The sequence below is a fragment of the Schistocerca nitens genome, chromosome 11, assembly GCF_023898315.1.
Source record: "Schistocerca nitens isolate TAMUIC-IGC-003100 chromosome 11, iqSchNite1.1, whole genome shotgun sequence".
NCBI lineage: Eukaryota > Metazoa > Arthropoda > Insecta > Orthoptera > Acrididae > Schistocerca > Schistocerca nitens.
In genome coordinates this window covers 154,661,765-154,676,243 of record NC_064624.1, presented here as the reverse complement: position 1 = coordinate 154,676,243, position 14,479 = coordinate 154,661,765, and the positions used below count along the sequence as shown (strand labels likewise).

Genomic DNA, 14,479 nt, shown 5'->3' with positions numbered 1-14,479 from the left:
TGCAGCTAGAATGTTCTTCACATACTAACATACCCCCCCCCCCACCCAACCAAAAAAAAAATTCCTAGAATAAGGCACAATGGTGTGAGCACAACACAAATACTTTAAGTCTTTCAGTGTCCATTTTCTGCCACTGCTAAGTAATTTGTAGCAATTAATACACCACAATACAGGCAAGAATTTAGTGAGAAAACAGAAATAGCAAATTAGATATGTTAACAACACACAAAAGAAAGGAAAAAGTGCGACTCAATCTATTACAAGAGTGAAAGCAGAACAGTCAGAAATTAGCCACATTTCACTTGCATTTACATTAAAGTTTGTACGTAAATTCCTTTGAACCAAAAATTGACATCTGCAAACGAACATAATGTAACATACCAGTCATTTGCTAATGATGTCTCAACAACAAAGGCGAAACACATCTGGATGATTAAGTATATTCATTTCCAGCATCCAAACGCATTTGACACAAATATTTTCTGTCAGTCGAAGAAAAACTAATTTACATTACAAACCTCTGTTTTTTTTCTGCATCTTCTAAAAACATTGATAGACCTGTTCTCTAATATGCCACGACATGGAGTAAGAATATACCTACAGCAATTTTCCTTTCATTTACCGTCACATCCGAATCAATAGCGGCGTTTCCTCAAACAAAGAGGTCACTTTCATATTTTAAATAGTCTGCAAACTCTACAACAATTAATTATTTTACCAGCTTAAGAACCATCCCTGATTCTTGTAACTAAAGGTGTGAATGGCCACAACAAGAATTACAGCCAACAGTTACCAGCCAAAGAGTGTGAATTTTTTCACTAATATTGCAGCAAAAAGCTTCCTGCAACCCAGATGCTGTATCTTCCTCCTGGTAATGTTGAGGTCCGCACCTCCAGACACCTGCAAGCTACGCCAGCTCTGCAAAAGGACACACCTCTCTCACGGCACTGTGAGACTCGGCAAACACCGCTGTTACTTGTCTACCTGCAAAATAAAAGGGATTCTAATTCAAAAAATTAAACAAGTTGCAGCATAACATGAAGTACATCATTCACACACCCATTGTGCAAACTATTCAACACCATAAATTACAAGTTGTTTAGAATGCCTTAAAAAGGTAGATGAAACAAACACCACAAGTATCTTTCACTTGATGTTATCAAACCATATATTGATGCGCTACAATGCTCCTACAATGATTCACGTACAACATTCTAATGTGTAAGCTCTCTATTGAGCATCCGATGCACCATTTTCTCTGATGCACCACACCTATATGTATCTCATTCTATTTCACAGTTGTTCTGATTGCAGTAAACAGTACTGATTGCAGTAAACAGTACTGCTTGCAGTAAACATAAAATAAGAGCCTTACTATGCTGCAAAAATTGCACTGCAAATGAGTTGAGGCAAGGAAACACAGAATAATATGGACAATTATATTTTAAGTTCCTGAAAAATCTAATCTCTGGTTTCCACACAGCCAGATTGGGCCAATCAGTGCCAAATAGTATGTAATCAAGACAATAATTTGGTGAAGGACATCTTTATGTAAACTATGAGGTGTACTTCAAAATCATTATTTTCCAGACTGGTGTTAGGGAATACAGCCAATAAACAGTGACATCTGATACAGAGGACAAACAAATGAATATATCCACATCGGCGTAAATAACAACGAACGTGCTGTATATACTGATGTAGAGATATAAGATTACTTTCATTCTGTGCACTCCTTCATCAACCGACATGAGTATCATGTATGAAATCTTTCTGTTTAAACCGTGCCCACAAGACCAGTTGAGAGCTATTAGCTGTCTTACCTCTACGGTACATGCATCACTGTCTTTACACACTCTTACTGTGAAACATAGCCACACTTACGAAATGTCACATTTATCAAATGAGTACAAGCTGCAAAGCATGAACCCTACAAGATGTTCCCAGGACAAGAATTGTGTCTTTTTTAACACTATATATATTTTACACAGAATTCTCTGACACCACTTTCCTTAAGTGAAGATGAAGCTCATATTATTCTGTCTTTTGAATGAACACAAAGGTTCACTGATCATTCTCACGTATTTCATTAACGCTAAGACGCCTGGGGGGGGGGGGGGGGGGTTCGTTGAACCCACAATTTTTTTATGTCCCCTGCTTTTGCCCAAGTAACTTGCATATTCCCTTTGAGTTATTGTTTGTTGGCTATTTTATGAAACATTAATGTCAATATATTTTATAGAAAATTCCTGTTTTGAAAGAAAAAATAAACTTATTATGGGTACAACAACAACCCCCCCCCCCTTAGGCTTCCATGCTACAGAAAATTTCCCTTAGTAGTATTTCATATTTCTCATCTCTACAACAATGCAAGTTAGTTTCTTGTTGGTTGGTATTCTTGATATTCACAATAATCGGTTTACTTTGAGAGGAAGTGATTGTTGATGTCAGTCAGCTGTTATTTATCTTGTAAACTTGCAGTGAGTTAGTGCAGTTCCCTACTGTTCAAACCCAGACTTAGAAATGACTAAAAGGATACGTGACTCATCTTTAGAAAGAGTTATGAATGAAATTTTAGATGAAGATTCTGACTCGGGGAGTGAAAGTGAATATGAGGACGGTGTTATGGAGTATGATTCAGATCGGGAAAGTGATGGGGATGTTAGAGGAGATGAAGATAGTGCAGCTTCAGGCAGTGGCCATCAGGATGTTATTGTGGCCAAGTCTGGAAGAAGGTACGTAACCACACAGCCTAGAATTCCTCGGAGGTCTGTTGCTAATATAGTAAGAGAGCAGGCAGGAGTAACGTGTTTGCCATTCACGTGGAGAAGCCTTGAAGTTACTTCTTACGACTGACATCATGGATTTTATAGTAAAATATTCAAATGAAGAGGCAGTTAGGCGAAATGTTACTTTGACTAATGAGAAAGAATTGTATGCCTTTATAGGAATCCTGATACTTATGGGGGTAAATAAGGACAATTCTGTCAGTGTACACGATCTTTGGTCAGATCTAATGGGTCGGCCAGTTTACAAGGGTATTATGGCAAGAGAACGTTTCAAGGAACTTATTGCAATCATAAGGTTTGATGACAAAAGTACCCGCCAGCTCAGAAGGGAAGCAGACAAGTTCACAGCAATCCGTGATGTTTTCAACAAAATGAATGATAGGTTTCCACTACTGTATAAACCAGGGGTCCACCTCACCATTGGTGAGATGTTTAGAGGGCGCTGTCCCTTCAACGTGAATTTGTTGAAAGAAGAACGGGGTTCAGCAGCTGTCGTCAAACATCTGGTAGCACCTCTGAAAAATACTGGTCGAAATATTACTACAGACCGATACTACGCATCGGTGGATTTGGCGTAAGAGTTACAGCAAGACTACAAAGTTACTACAGTAGGAACTCTCCAGTCAAACAGGAAGCATATTCCAGACATAATGGAGAACACTTCAAATCGAGATCTATATTCATCAATGTTCTTGTTCACAGACCCATCAACAGGTAGGCCTCCAGTAACTTTGGTGTCCTACATAGAAAAAACGAAACCAAGTAAAAACTTACTGATGTTGTCAACATTGCACCAAGATAAAGGCACTGTTGGAGGAGAGAAGAATAAAACCGAGATAAATGCATATTACAATTTCACTAAAGGTGGAATTGATACCATTGATCAAATGGTGCGTATGTACACCTGCAAGAGGGGAACAAAGAGATGGCCTCTATCTGTATTATACTCTCTCATCGACATTTGTACTATCAATGCAACCACCATATTCATCCAGCAACATCCAAGATGGAATGAAAAGAAACACAACAAACGGAAACTTTATCTTCTGCAAGCTGGGATGGAACTAGTGAAATTGCAGGTAGAAGGAAAGAGTGCCAATGCAAGAGGAATATCTAACCAAATTGTTCAATCAATGGAGACAAAATCAAAGAAGTGACAGCAGAAGCATGTCAGCCTCCTGCAGGAAAGGTCAGTGCCATATTTGTGTAAGAGAAGCTAAAACAAAGAAGCAGAAGTACAATCTAAGTAAAGTAAAACAGTACTGCGAACAGTATCATAAACATGGGTGTAACACACATTCAAAAAAATTGTGAAGTGTGTCTCTTGCTGTGAAGTTGAGGACTCAGAGTAGTCTATTGTATATGAACACATCTGTATTTTGTATTGTAATATGTCAATTTTTTATTCACTCAATCCAATATTTATAACAATTAATAACATTTATAAACCGATGCCTTAGTTAAAATACATAAACCATTTTGAAAGCTGTAATTTTTCGTCAGTAAACTTATTTAATACCTGTGAGTTCGCCGGTCGAACCCCCCCCCCCCCCCCCTTAGGCATCCAAGTTGGAAAAAGGCTTGGGCGTCCTACAGTTAAATTGTTGTTAAAATCAAACAATGGAAAATCCAGGATGGACTGCAACCCACCATATAGTGGAGACATTGAGTCACAGAGAGGCACAACCTTTCGACCAAAAAGGTTTCCATCAGAATTAAACAAACACACACACACACACACACACACACACACACACACACACACATGCACAAAACCACAGTCTCTGGCTGCCGAAGCCACACTGCTAGCTGCAGTGCAGTGCCGCATGACAGAAGCAGCAATCAGGTTGGTGGGGGTAAGGAGGAGCCTGGGCAGGGAAGCAGAGGGGTTGGCTAGAGGGACAACAGGGTAGGAAGGGGGGTTTACACTGCTACTTGCGTGACTGTACACACTCGAGGTTGAGAGAGGGTAAGGCAGCTAGGTGTAGTCGGAACATTAGACAGAAGGCAAGGAGGGGGAGGGCGGCAGTGGAAAACGATTGTCGCGGATGTGTTCGTGGGACAGGAGGCTGTGTAGTGCCGTAGTGGGAGCAGTGACGGGAATAGGTGTGGGAAGGTAATTAATGAATGTCGAGGCCAGGGGGGTATTGCTGGGAGCCCACCTGTGAAATTCGGGGAAGCCGGTGTCGGTAGGGAAGATCCGGGTGGCACAGGCTGTGAAGCAGTCATTAAAATGAAGAACTCTGTAGCGGGTAGCACGCTCGGCAACTGGGCGGTGCGGCCATTTATCGGCTACAGTTTGTCGGCGGTCATTTGTGCGAACGGACAGCTCGTCGGTTGCCGTGCCCACACAGAACACGGCACAGTCGTCGCAGCTCAGTTTGTAGATCGCACAAATAACCCTGCCTCTGTCAGGATAGGTGACGTTTGTGACCAGACTGGAGTACGTGTCAAGTCCCTTCGTCGGGCCACAGAGGAGCATTTCTCTCACGACTCAGTACCACCTTTGACTGTAGCAACTGAGTCGTATTCTCCACCAGAGTTTCAACTACCTCTCATCATACCCTGAAATGAGGAATGTTCTGCTCATTCTCCTTCCCATCCCTCCCACAGTGGTATCCTGCCAACTAAAACTAATGGCAATTGAATCTCAATGGAGACAAGTGTAATGTGCTGCGGTAGAAAGAAAGATCCCATATCATTTAGCTACAATATAGCAGGTCAGCAACTGGAAGCAGTTAATTCCATAAATTATCTGGGAGTACGCATTAGGAGTGATTTAAAATGGAATGATCATATAAAGTTGATCGTCGGTAAAGCGGATGCCAGGCTGACATTCATTGGAAGAATCCTAAGGAAATGCAATCCGAAAACAAAGGAAGTAGGTTACAGTACACTTGTTCGCTCACTGCTCGAATACTGCTCACCAGTGTGGGATCCTTACCAGATAGGGTCGATAGAAGAGATAGAGAAGATCCAATGGAGAGCGGCGCACTTCGTTATAGGATCATTTAGTAAACGCGAAAGCGTTACGGAGATGATAGATAAACTCCAGTGGAAGACCCTGCAGGAGAGACGCTCAGTAGCTCGGTACGGGCGGCTTTTGCTGAAGTTTCGAGAACATACCTTCACCGAGGAATCAAGCAGTATATTGCTCCCTCCTACGTATATCTCACGAAGAGACCATGAGGATAAAATCAGAGAGATTAGAGCCCACACAGAGGCATAGCGACAATCCTTCATTCCACGAACAATACAATATTGGAATAGTAGGGAGAACCGATAGAGGTACTCAAGGTATCCTCCGCCACACACCGTCAGGTGACTTGCGGAGTATGGATGTAGATGTAGATATCCTCATCCGTCTCTACTCTGCCCCTGCTCCAGAACACTTGCCTCGTGGCTAATCTCCCTGAAATAGACCCAAATGCAGAACCTGTCCCATTTGTGCTCCCACCTGAACCTACTCCAGTCCGGTCACAAGCATCATGTATCCCATCAAAGGCAGGGCTACTCGTAAAGGTAGTCGCACGACGTACGAGCTGAGCTGCTACCACTGTACTACGTTCTACATGGACACGACAACCGACAAGCTGTCTGTGTGCACGAAAGCGCACAGATAAACTGTGGCCGAGAAACGGCTGCACTACCCAGCTGCTCGGCACTCTGCCCGACACGACTTTCTTCATTTCAATGAGTGCTTCACAGCTTCCTATCAAAACCATTTTCCTGAATAGTGCAGGTAGGATCTCTCCCTGCAAGATATCCTACGTTCCCGTAACCCCCTGACCTCGACCTTCATTAGTCATTGTCTTTCACCTACTTATCCCCTATTCTGTTCCCACTCCACAGCTTTCTATTCCACAAGTGCAACCAGTCTTTTACTTCTGTCCTTTTCTGGTCTCTTCTCTCCCTCTCACCCCCTCCACCCCCCTCTGACCTCACGACTACACCTAGCTGCCCTATACCCCACCCCCCGTCACCCCTGTATGCTCCCACAAACAGCATTCACCAACCCCCCACTCCTACCCTGCTAACCCTTTCCTTTCCTGCCCCAGCTTCCTCCTCACCCCCTTCACGCAGACTGTTCCCATCACGCGCTGCTGCTCACATTCTGGCCTCGGCAGTCACAGACTATGGCGATGTGTGCCTAAAAAGTGTGTGTGTGTGTGTGTGTGTGTGTGTGTGTGTGTTCCAATTCCGATGAAGGCCTTGTTGGCTGATGTATTTGATGTTTGATAGTCTTTTTGTTGTCCCTATTTGGAAGGGACCGGTTGGTAGGACATGTTCTGAGGCATCAAGGGATCACAAATTTAGCATTGGAGGGCAGTATGGAGGGTAAATATCATAGAGGGAGACCAAGAGATGAATACACTAAGCAGATTCAGAAGGATGTAGGTTGCAGTAGGTACAGGGAGATGAAGAAGCTTCCACAGGATAGAGTAGCATGGAGAGCTGCATCAAACCAGTCTCAGCAATGAAGACCACAACAACAACAACAGCATGTTTGCAAGCCAATACCTCCAATCTATATGGTGAATACCAATCTATCCTTTTTGATAGTAATCTATCCTTTTCACCCTACTTAAATTGTTGTTAGATATATTCACTGACCAAGACATTATATTCTGTGGTATGTATAATCTTTGGAGATGGTGAAGTTGCATGTTTCTGTTGTTGCATTTCACAGTTAAGGAAGGTTTTTTCCTTTACTGCAAATAACAGTGTAAAATTTCCTTCAGTTGTCTATGCAAATTTTTAACATAATTTCTTAATCTACAAACAATGCAAGTGTCAGAAAGCCACTATGACAACAACTTGCAAAAAGTTTTACCAGCACATGAAACAGGACATCAGTCTTCTGGAGAGCAGATCAAACGTCGGGACTCTAATTGTTGGGAGGGTAATGTCAAAGTGAAATGAAAGTTGAAGTACAAAGTCTGACTGCAATGAAAATACAGATGCCGAACTGAGATGTGAGATAGCAGATATTGCCCGCCCAGATAGGTGCGCGGTCTAACGTGCTGCTTCCCGAGAGAGAAGGCGTGCCGGTCCCCGGCACGAATCTGTCTGGCAGGTAAGTGTCGAGGTCCGGTGTGCCGGCCAGCCTGTGGACGGTTTTTAGGCGGTTTTCCACCTGCCTCGGCAAATGCGGGCCGGTTCCCCTTATTCCGCCTCAGTTACATTACGTCGGCACGAACACTGTCTCCAAGTACACGTACACCACAATTACTCTACCACGCAAACATTGGGGTTACACTCGTCTGATACGAGTCGTTCCCAGGGGGAGGAGGGGTCCACTGGGGGCCCAACAGCACAATAACCCTGGCTTCGGTGTGGGGAGGTGATGTGGGTGGACTGCTGTGGCCTGTTGTGGGGTCGTGAACCGCCGAGGGCTAAGGTGGGATGTAGCCTCTCCGTCGTTTCTAGGTCCCCGGTTCAATACGTAATACACACAATACACGAGCAGATATTACATTCCCAGCAAGTTTCACATAATCGACACATTGCACAGAAAGAAAACTATAGAAACTGGTCAGCAACCTTTTCGTAAGCTAGTTTTCAAAACTACAATGCCGATGCAAACGAACTTGGGACAATGACAATCTTCATCGTTAATCCTTCAGACTCGTAGCAGTAACCCACATATTTTTAATGCAAAAATCATGAAAACCTGTATATGGATCATGGAAAGTGGAAGATTTAAGTTATGCACGGAATGAAAATGAAATGATGGAAACGTACAGCAGACGGACGGAGACAGTTCTCTCTGTCCACCTTTATACAAGACGGTTGCGGAATTCAGGTGTTCAATATAAAACGTCAAAACGAAACACCTTCAGCTGTCCAAAATTCCAGTTTTATTTTATATGCGCAACCAGGCGCCCTGACCGACGTCCCAGAACACGTAAGAAGCAGATCGACCGTCCTTACGGCGGAACAGGCAACCGTAAAAATAGTTTTCCCGTCGGTCAACAGGTATCGCAGGCGACGCTACAATGCTCACTGACCTGTCCATGTCAAGGAATTGGCAACGCTGTATCTTCAGTGACGTGAATGACGCTGATTTGCGTTCGGCTAAAGGACTTGAGGACTTTTTGGTAATGATCTTTCCTGAAGAGTTATCATCGTAAGAAGTAAACGTTAAGTACAGGTGTGCCCCAGGGAACTGTCTCGGGAGCCTCGCTGTTCGTATTGTATATTAATGACCTCGCAGACAACATTAATAGTAACATCAGAGTTTTCGCAAATGATTCAGTTATCTATAGTGAAGTACTGTCTGAAAGAAACTGCATAAATATTCATCCAGATTCTGAAAAAATTTCAAAGTGGTATAAAGCTAGGCAACTTGCTTTAAATGTTCAGAAATGTAAAATTGTGCACTTCACAAAACGAAAAAACATAGTATCCTACAACTATAATATCAACGAGTCACTGTTGGAAGCGGCCAACTCGCACACACACTGTAGAAACATGAAATGTGATGACGACATAGGCTCAGTCTTCGGTAAAGCGGGTGCTAGACTTCGGTTTATTGGAAGAGTACTGGGGAAATGCGATCAGTCTACAAAGGATACTGCTTTCGCATCATCCGTGTGACCGATTCTAGAACACTGCTGAACTGTACTTGTATCTAATAGAACTAACAGGGGATAATGAATGTATACAGTGAAGGGCAGGTCACAGGTTTGTATGACTCATGGGAGAGTGTAACAGTGATGCTGAAGAAACTGAACTGGCAGACTCTTTAAGACAGATGTAAATTAGTCTGTGAAAGTCTACTAACAAAGTTTCAAGAAACAGCCTTAATTAAGAATCTTGAGGACAAGACTAGAATAATTACAGCAAGCACAGTGACATTCAAACTATCATTGACGCTGTGCTCCGTAAGTGAACGGAACAGTAAGAAACACTAGTAACAGGTGTAATAGGATGTACCCTCTTTCACGCATTTCGTGGAAGTTTTCAGAGTATGAATGTATGTTGGCTGAATGAAAAGTAATTCCTCCACCTTCATTAATTGGGTTTGGGTGGGAATATTTTAATAAACCAAATGCAGAAATAATCCTTAGAACGTGATCTTTAATTACCAATATTCACTTTTTCACATAATCACCAGCTAAGTGGATAAATTTCTGCCAATGACGAACAAGTTTTCTGAAGCTGTCACAGAATAAGCCGACACCATTTCCGCAACCACAGTCCCTCAGTTCTCTCAACATCTTCATCAGAAGCATTATGGTGTCCCTGCAGATCGTCTTTCATTATCGGGAACAGAAGGAAGTGCTAAATCTGGATTGTATGGAGGATGCCGTAGAGTGGTGAGATTCTCTGAAGTTCTGCTGTGGTGGCACGTGAAGTGTCTGGTTTGGCATTATCATGCTGCAGGAAAACCATTTCCCTCTTCCTTTAGGACCCTTGTTAGCTGTCGTTTCAAAGTTTGCAGCATTGTGATGTAACACTCTGAATTTATTGTTGTTCCACAATTGAGGAAATCAACACAGATAACACCATCTGCATCCCAGACCACTGTGGCCACGATTTTTCCAGCCGAGGGCTGCGTCCTGATCCCCCCTCCCCAGGAAAAGCTTTGTGTCGATATTCCATAGACTGACATTTCGTCTCTGGGTACCCACATTTCGTCTCCTGTCACAACTGAATGGAGAAAGCCGTCACCTTCATTCTCATTAACACGAGAAGAGTTCCTCGCACATTTAAAGTCCGTGAGCTTTCATTTCAGGAGTCAGCATCTGGGGTACCCACTGTGCACAGATCTTCCGATAGCCGAGCAAAGCAATAATGTGACCCACAAGTTCTTGTGAAATGCTGATTGTGATTGGAGTTTCTCTCCGAGTGATACGTCGATCGTCCTGAATCGATCTGTCAACATTTTGCTGTGAAACACCTAGTGGTTGCTGTCATAGAACGTCCAACTCTTTGTTTGTCACGCAGATCACATGTTTCCACCTCAACATTTTTAAACTTACTCGCCCAACAATGCACGGTACTCACATCAACACAATCACCCATAAATGGGATGATGAATCTCCTTTGGGGTGACACCTTCTGCTGTCAAGAATTCAGTGACTGCACATTGCTTAAATCGCAATGACTGACCGTCTGCACAGGGTTCCATACTTTACACTGTAGCAACACAACCGGTCAATGCTAAGGGCTTCCCGCCAATTGGAGATGTAAAGAGGCAATGGAACAAGCCAGTACCTGCTGCATACCACTGCTTCAACTGTTGAAGAGTTACAAAGGTGGTGGCATTACTTTTCAGTCAACCCTCGTAGATGCAGACGATTACAGATCCTCCAAAGGCCCTCCTGCATCTCACTACAAGCTTCTGGCATTGCAACCACACTGTCTGCAAAAAAGCACCATGAAGCTCCCAACATTTTGTACTAATTAACTTCTGTATACTGTAAACAGAAATGACCCTGTAACATTCCCTCAGAGAAATCAAGACCGAAGAGTACCACAGCAATTGGTACTACGTCACAGAAACAAAAAGGGGAAAAAAATTGACCAAATTCTATCTCAATATTGCAACCTGAAGACAGTTATACATAACGCTCACACACAGTCCCTAATGACAAATATGTCTAGCTTTGATATATAAGAGAGGAAGCCGAATTGTCATTTTAAAGAGAACTGTCAATTTACACAGCACATGTAATGTCGTAACTTTCTGTATACGAACACTGTATGGAGAGTGCCTATTCTAAATGGTGGATGAAAATCTTGTAAAAAAAGTGCTTCCCATTATCTGGTAGGAAGTTGAAGCTGTAGATAAGCACTTTCAAATTTTCAGCACTGATACATTTGCATCATAGACGTAGTCATTCATTGCAAGAACGATACAGTTTGACAGAATTGCAATTCAAGAGATACTTATAAGATCAAGTGTATTGTAGATTGTAATGTGAACTAGTAAACAGTGTCCACATATGAAACACCACACTTTATGTCATAGATTTCATCATGTTGACCCTCTCACTGCTACGGAACAGTAAACTTGTCGTGCTTTGCTGCTATGCAGGTGCTGAGGACAGGCTTAAAAGTGGCCCCTGGTTTTTCCAACAAGTGCTACTGACATGTTTAGGCATCCTGTTCCACTGACCTCTCACTGATCTGTACAACTTACTTCCATTTCTCAGTAAATAAAGAAGTTTCGAGTGTTTATCATATGAGGTATGTACCTCTTTGTGTGCTACATTTGTAAAAACCTCGTTATGATGTTTCGAATCGTTTATAAAATATGATAACTGTTACAGCCACACGATTCCCAATGGGCAGGGACGGAAATGGGTGCATTGCACACAACCGTCCAGCACATATCAAAGCCAATAACTCAAAAATGAAATGAAATATCATTCGGCTCTCAATGCAAATAAAATTTCAACACACTCCAATGTACGAGCTAAAATCACCGGTATGCAAAAAAATTAATTTCCTTTCACCGAACGTTTTCTTACAACAAGTATTTGATAGCACTCAAAACGCCACCTCTCAGCACAGGTAGCAGAGTTCAGCGAGCAAATACACTGACGACAAAGCTGCGGACAGCACAGAACGTAAAGCTCATATCCGTAACAGCGAAACGGGTTAGAACAACGTACTGACCATATCTTCTACAAAGTCCTGAATCCAATCGCACATCTGGCCCCGCACTCTGTAAGCTCTTATTTTGTTTGCTAAATGACACTGGAAATATGTATCGAAGGTAAGTCTCTCTGCTAGAGCCGTGCTGCTGCACCGTTTGCTGACCAACTTCCAAAGAGTTTATGTTGTAACCAGACTCCCCCCAAAACTCTTTTTGTAACAAACCAAACTAATTTTAGTATTTTAATTATTTGATGTTCATGTACCAAAATTACAGCAACTTGAATTTTTGAAAGAAAGTCTAACTGAGCAGGATTTTTCCCTTAATCCTCCAGACATCCGTAACATATTGGATTTCATTCAGAATTACAGTTAAGTAAATGTGAAACTCCATTCCAATAATATCATGAAGAGAATAGACTGCTGCTCACCATACAGAGGATGCACTGAGTGCTAGACAGCGACAACAAAAGGACTGCAATACACATAAGGATTCAAAGTAGAAAAAAACGCACGCACACACGCAGAGAGAGAGTGAGAGAGAGAGAGAGAGAGAGAGAGAGAGAGAGAGAGAATGGTCAGGTGTTTGTTAATTGTTCTTGTGCTAAAGCGTGTGCGTTTTCCTATTTCAGAAGAAGGCCTTTTAATCGAAAGCTTAAATGTATAGCAATCTTTTCAGAATGCCTATCTGCAATTCAATGTCTCCTCCATATGGTGAGCAGCAACATATCCTGTTCATAATATTATTGTTATTCATGGAATTTCCATCGTTTGATCAAATCCCATTCCATTACCTGATGGGCTACAATTTATCAATATGGAATGTGAGATGTGATGAAATTATTATGACCCTGCAAAGCAAATTCATTACCAGGCTGTATATGCGGACAAGAAAAAATATATTCCCATATTTCTTGGTTAAAAATAACTTTTCCCTGGGTGAAAGTATACTTTTTCAATGCTAAGTGACAATATACTTTGCCTGAGAGCTATAAAACTTATCAGTTCTTTCAATGGTAAAGGTTTTATACATTGGTGTAGAAGGTGTAGAACTTCCCTGCACCACTCAAAAAAAAAAACACATTTGGGAAATATTTTGTGATGCGCAGCAACTGCATATTTTGTATTTCGAAAGTATAAATACGAATTCCACCAAATACTGCACAGCAGCTTCAAACACACTGAAATCTAGAATGTGATTCACTTTTGTCAGCCAGTCACAGTTCACATAACGTTATCTTGCCAGCCAATGACAGCAGATTTTCCGAGCACCGTACATGTGATGTAGTCACCCAGTAGCAACATCACTGTGAAGTAGCATGATGCACTAATGGGAAAAGTTAATGCTTCAAATTAATGTGCATGCAATATAGCTACAAGAAAAGCCAAGCTTTCACATATAATATTGGTGGTCTCAAATTTTGATAAAGTTCCCCCTTCCACACCCCAGTGACAACCACCATCATTATGACCCAGATATAGAGATCAGAGCCACAGAAACACTGAGAGCCTCATATAGACGACAGCGGTTAAAATCCACACAACGCCATCATCCACACTCAAGTTTTCTGGGCTTTTCCTACAGCACTTCATGCAAATGCGGAGAAGGGGGGGGGGGATTTCCTATGAAAATAACAAGGCTGATTTCCTTTGCCATACTTCCAGAAATCTCAACTCTTACTCCATTTCTACAGACCTCATAGTCAATGGGAGGTTCAACCGCAATCTTTATTTTGTTCGAAGAAGAGGGTGAATTAGTGTCATATTTTGATAAATCAGATGGTTTTACATCAAGCTAACTCAAAGCCCCATTTAAAACAGATGAGAGATTTTCAAGAACTATTGGGTTGGCGCATAAGTCTGTAGTGTTTTTTCATAAATTTTATAAACACGACAGCTACGCAGAACAGAGACTTTAGTCATATATAAAATATTCTCCTCGACTATTTACAACAGTCTGCCAACGCTTGCATAACTATTCAATTCCGCACCTGTAGAAATCGTGTGGTTTCGAGGAGAAGAACTCGTCGAGCCACGTTCGGAGCTCATTTTCATCTGGAAAGAAAGTTCCTTGAAGGCTG

At 42.1% G+C, this 14,479-nt stretch overlaps 1 long non-coding RNA gene across 2 annotated transcripts in view; it reads right to left on the bottom strand.

The window, feature by feature from the left end:
* Positions 1-338: 338 nt before the first annotated feature.
* LOC126213274 (uncharacterized) overlaps positions 339-14,479 on the bottom strand; it is a 51,320-nt gene continuing 37,179 nt past the window's right edge. For both annotated transcript variants that reach the window (XR_007541129.1, XR_007541128.1), the window contains exon 4: positions 339-984. This is a non-coding gene — a long non-coding RNA (uncharacterized LOC126213274). The remainder of the gene's footprint in view (positions 985-14,479) is intronic.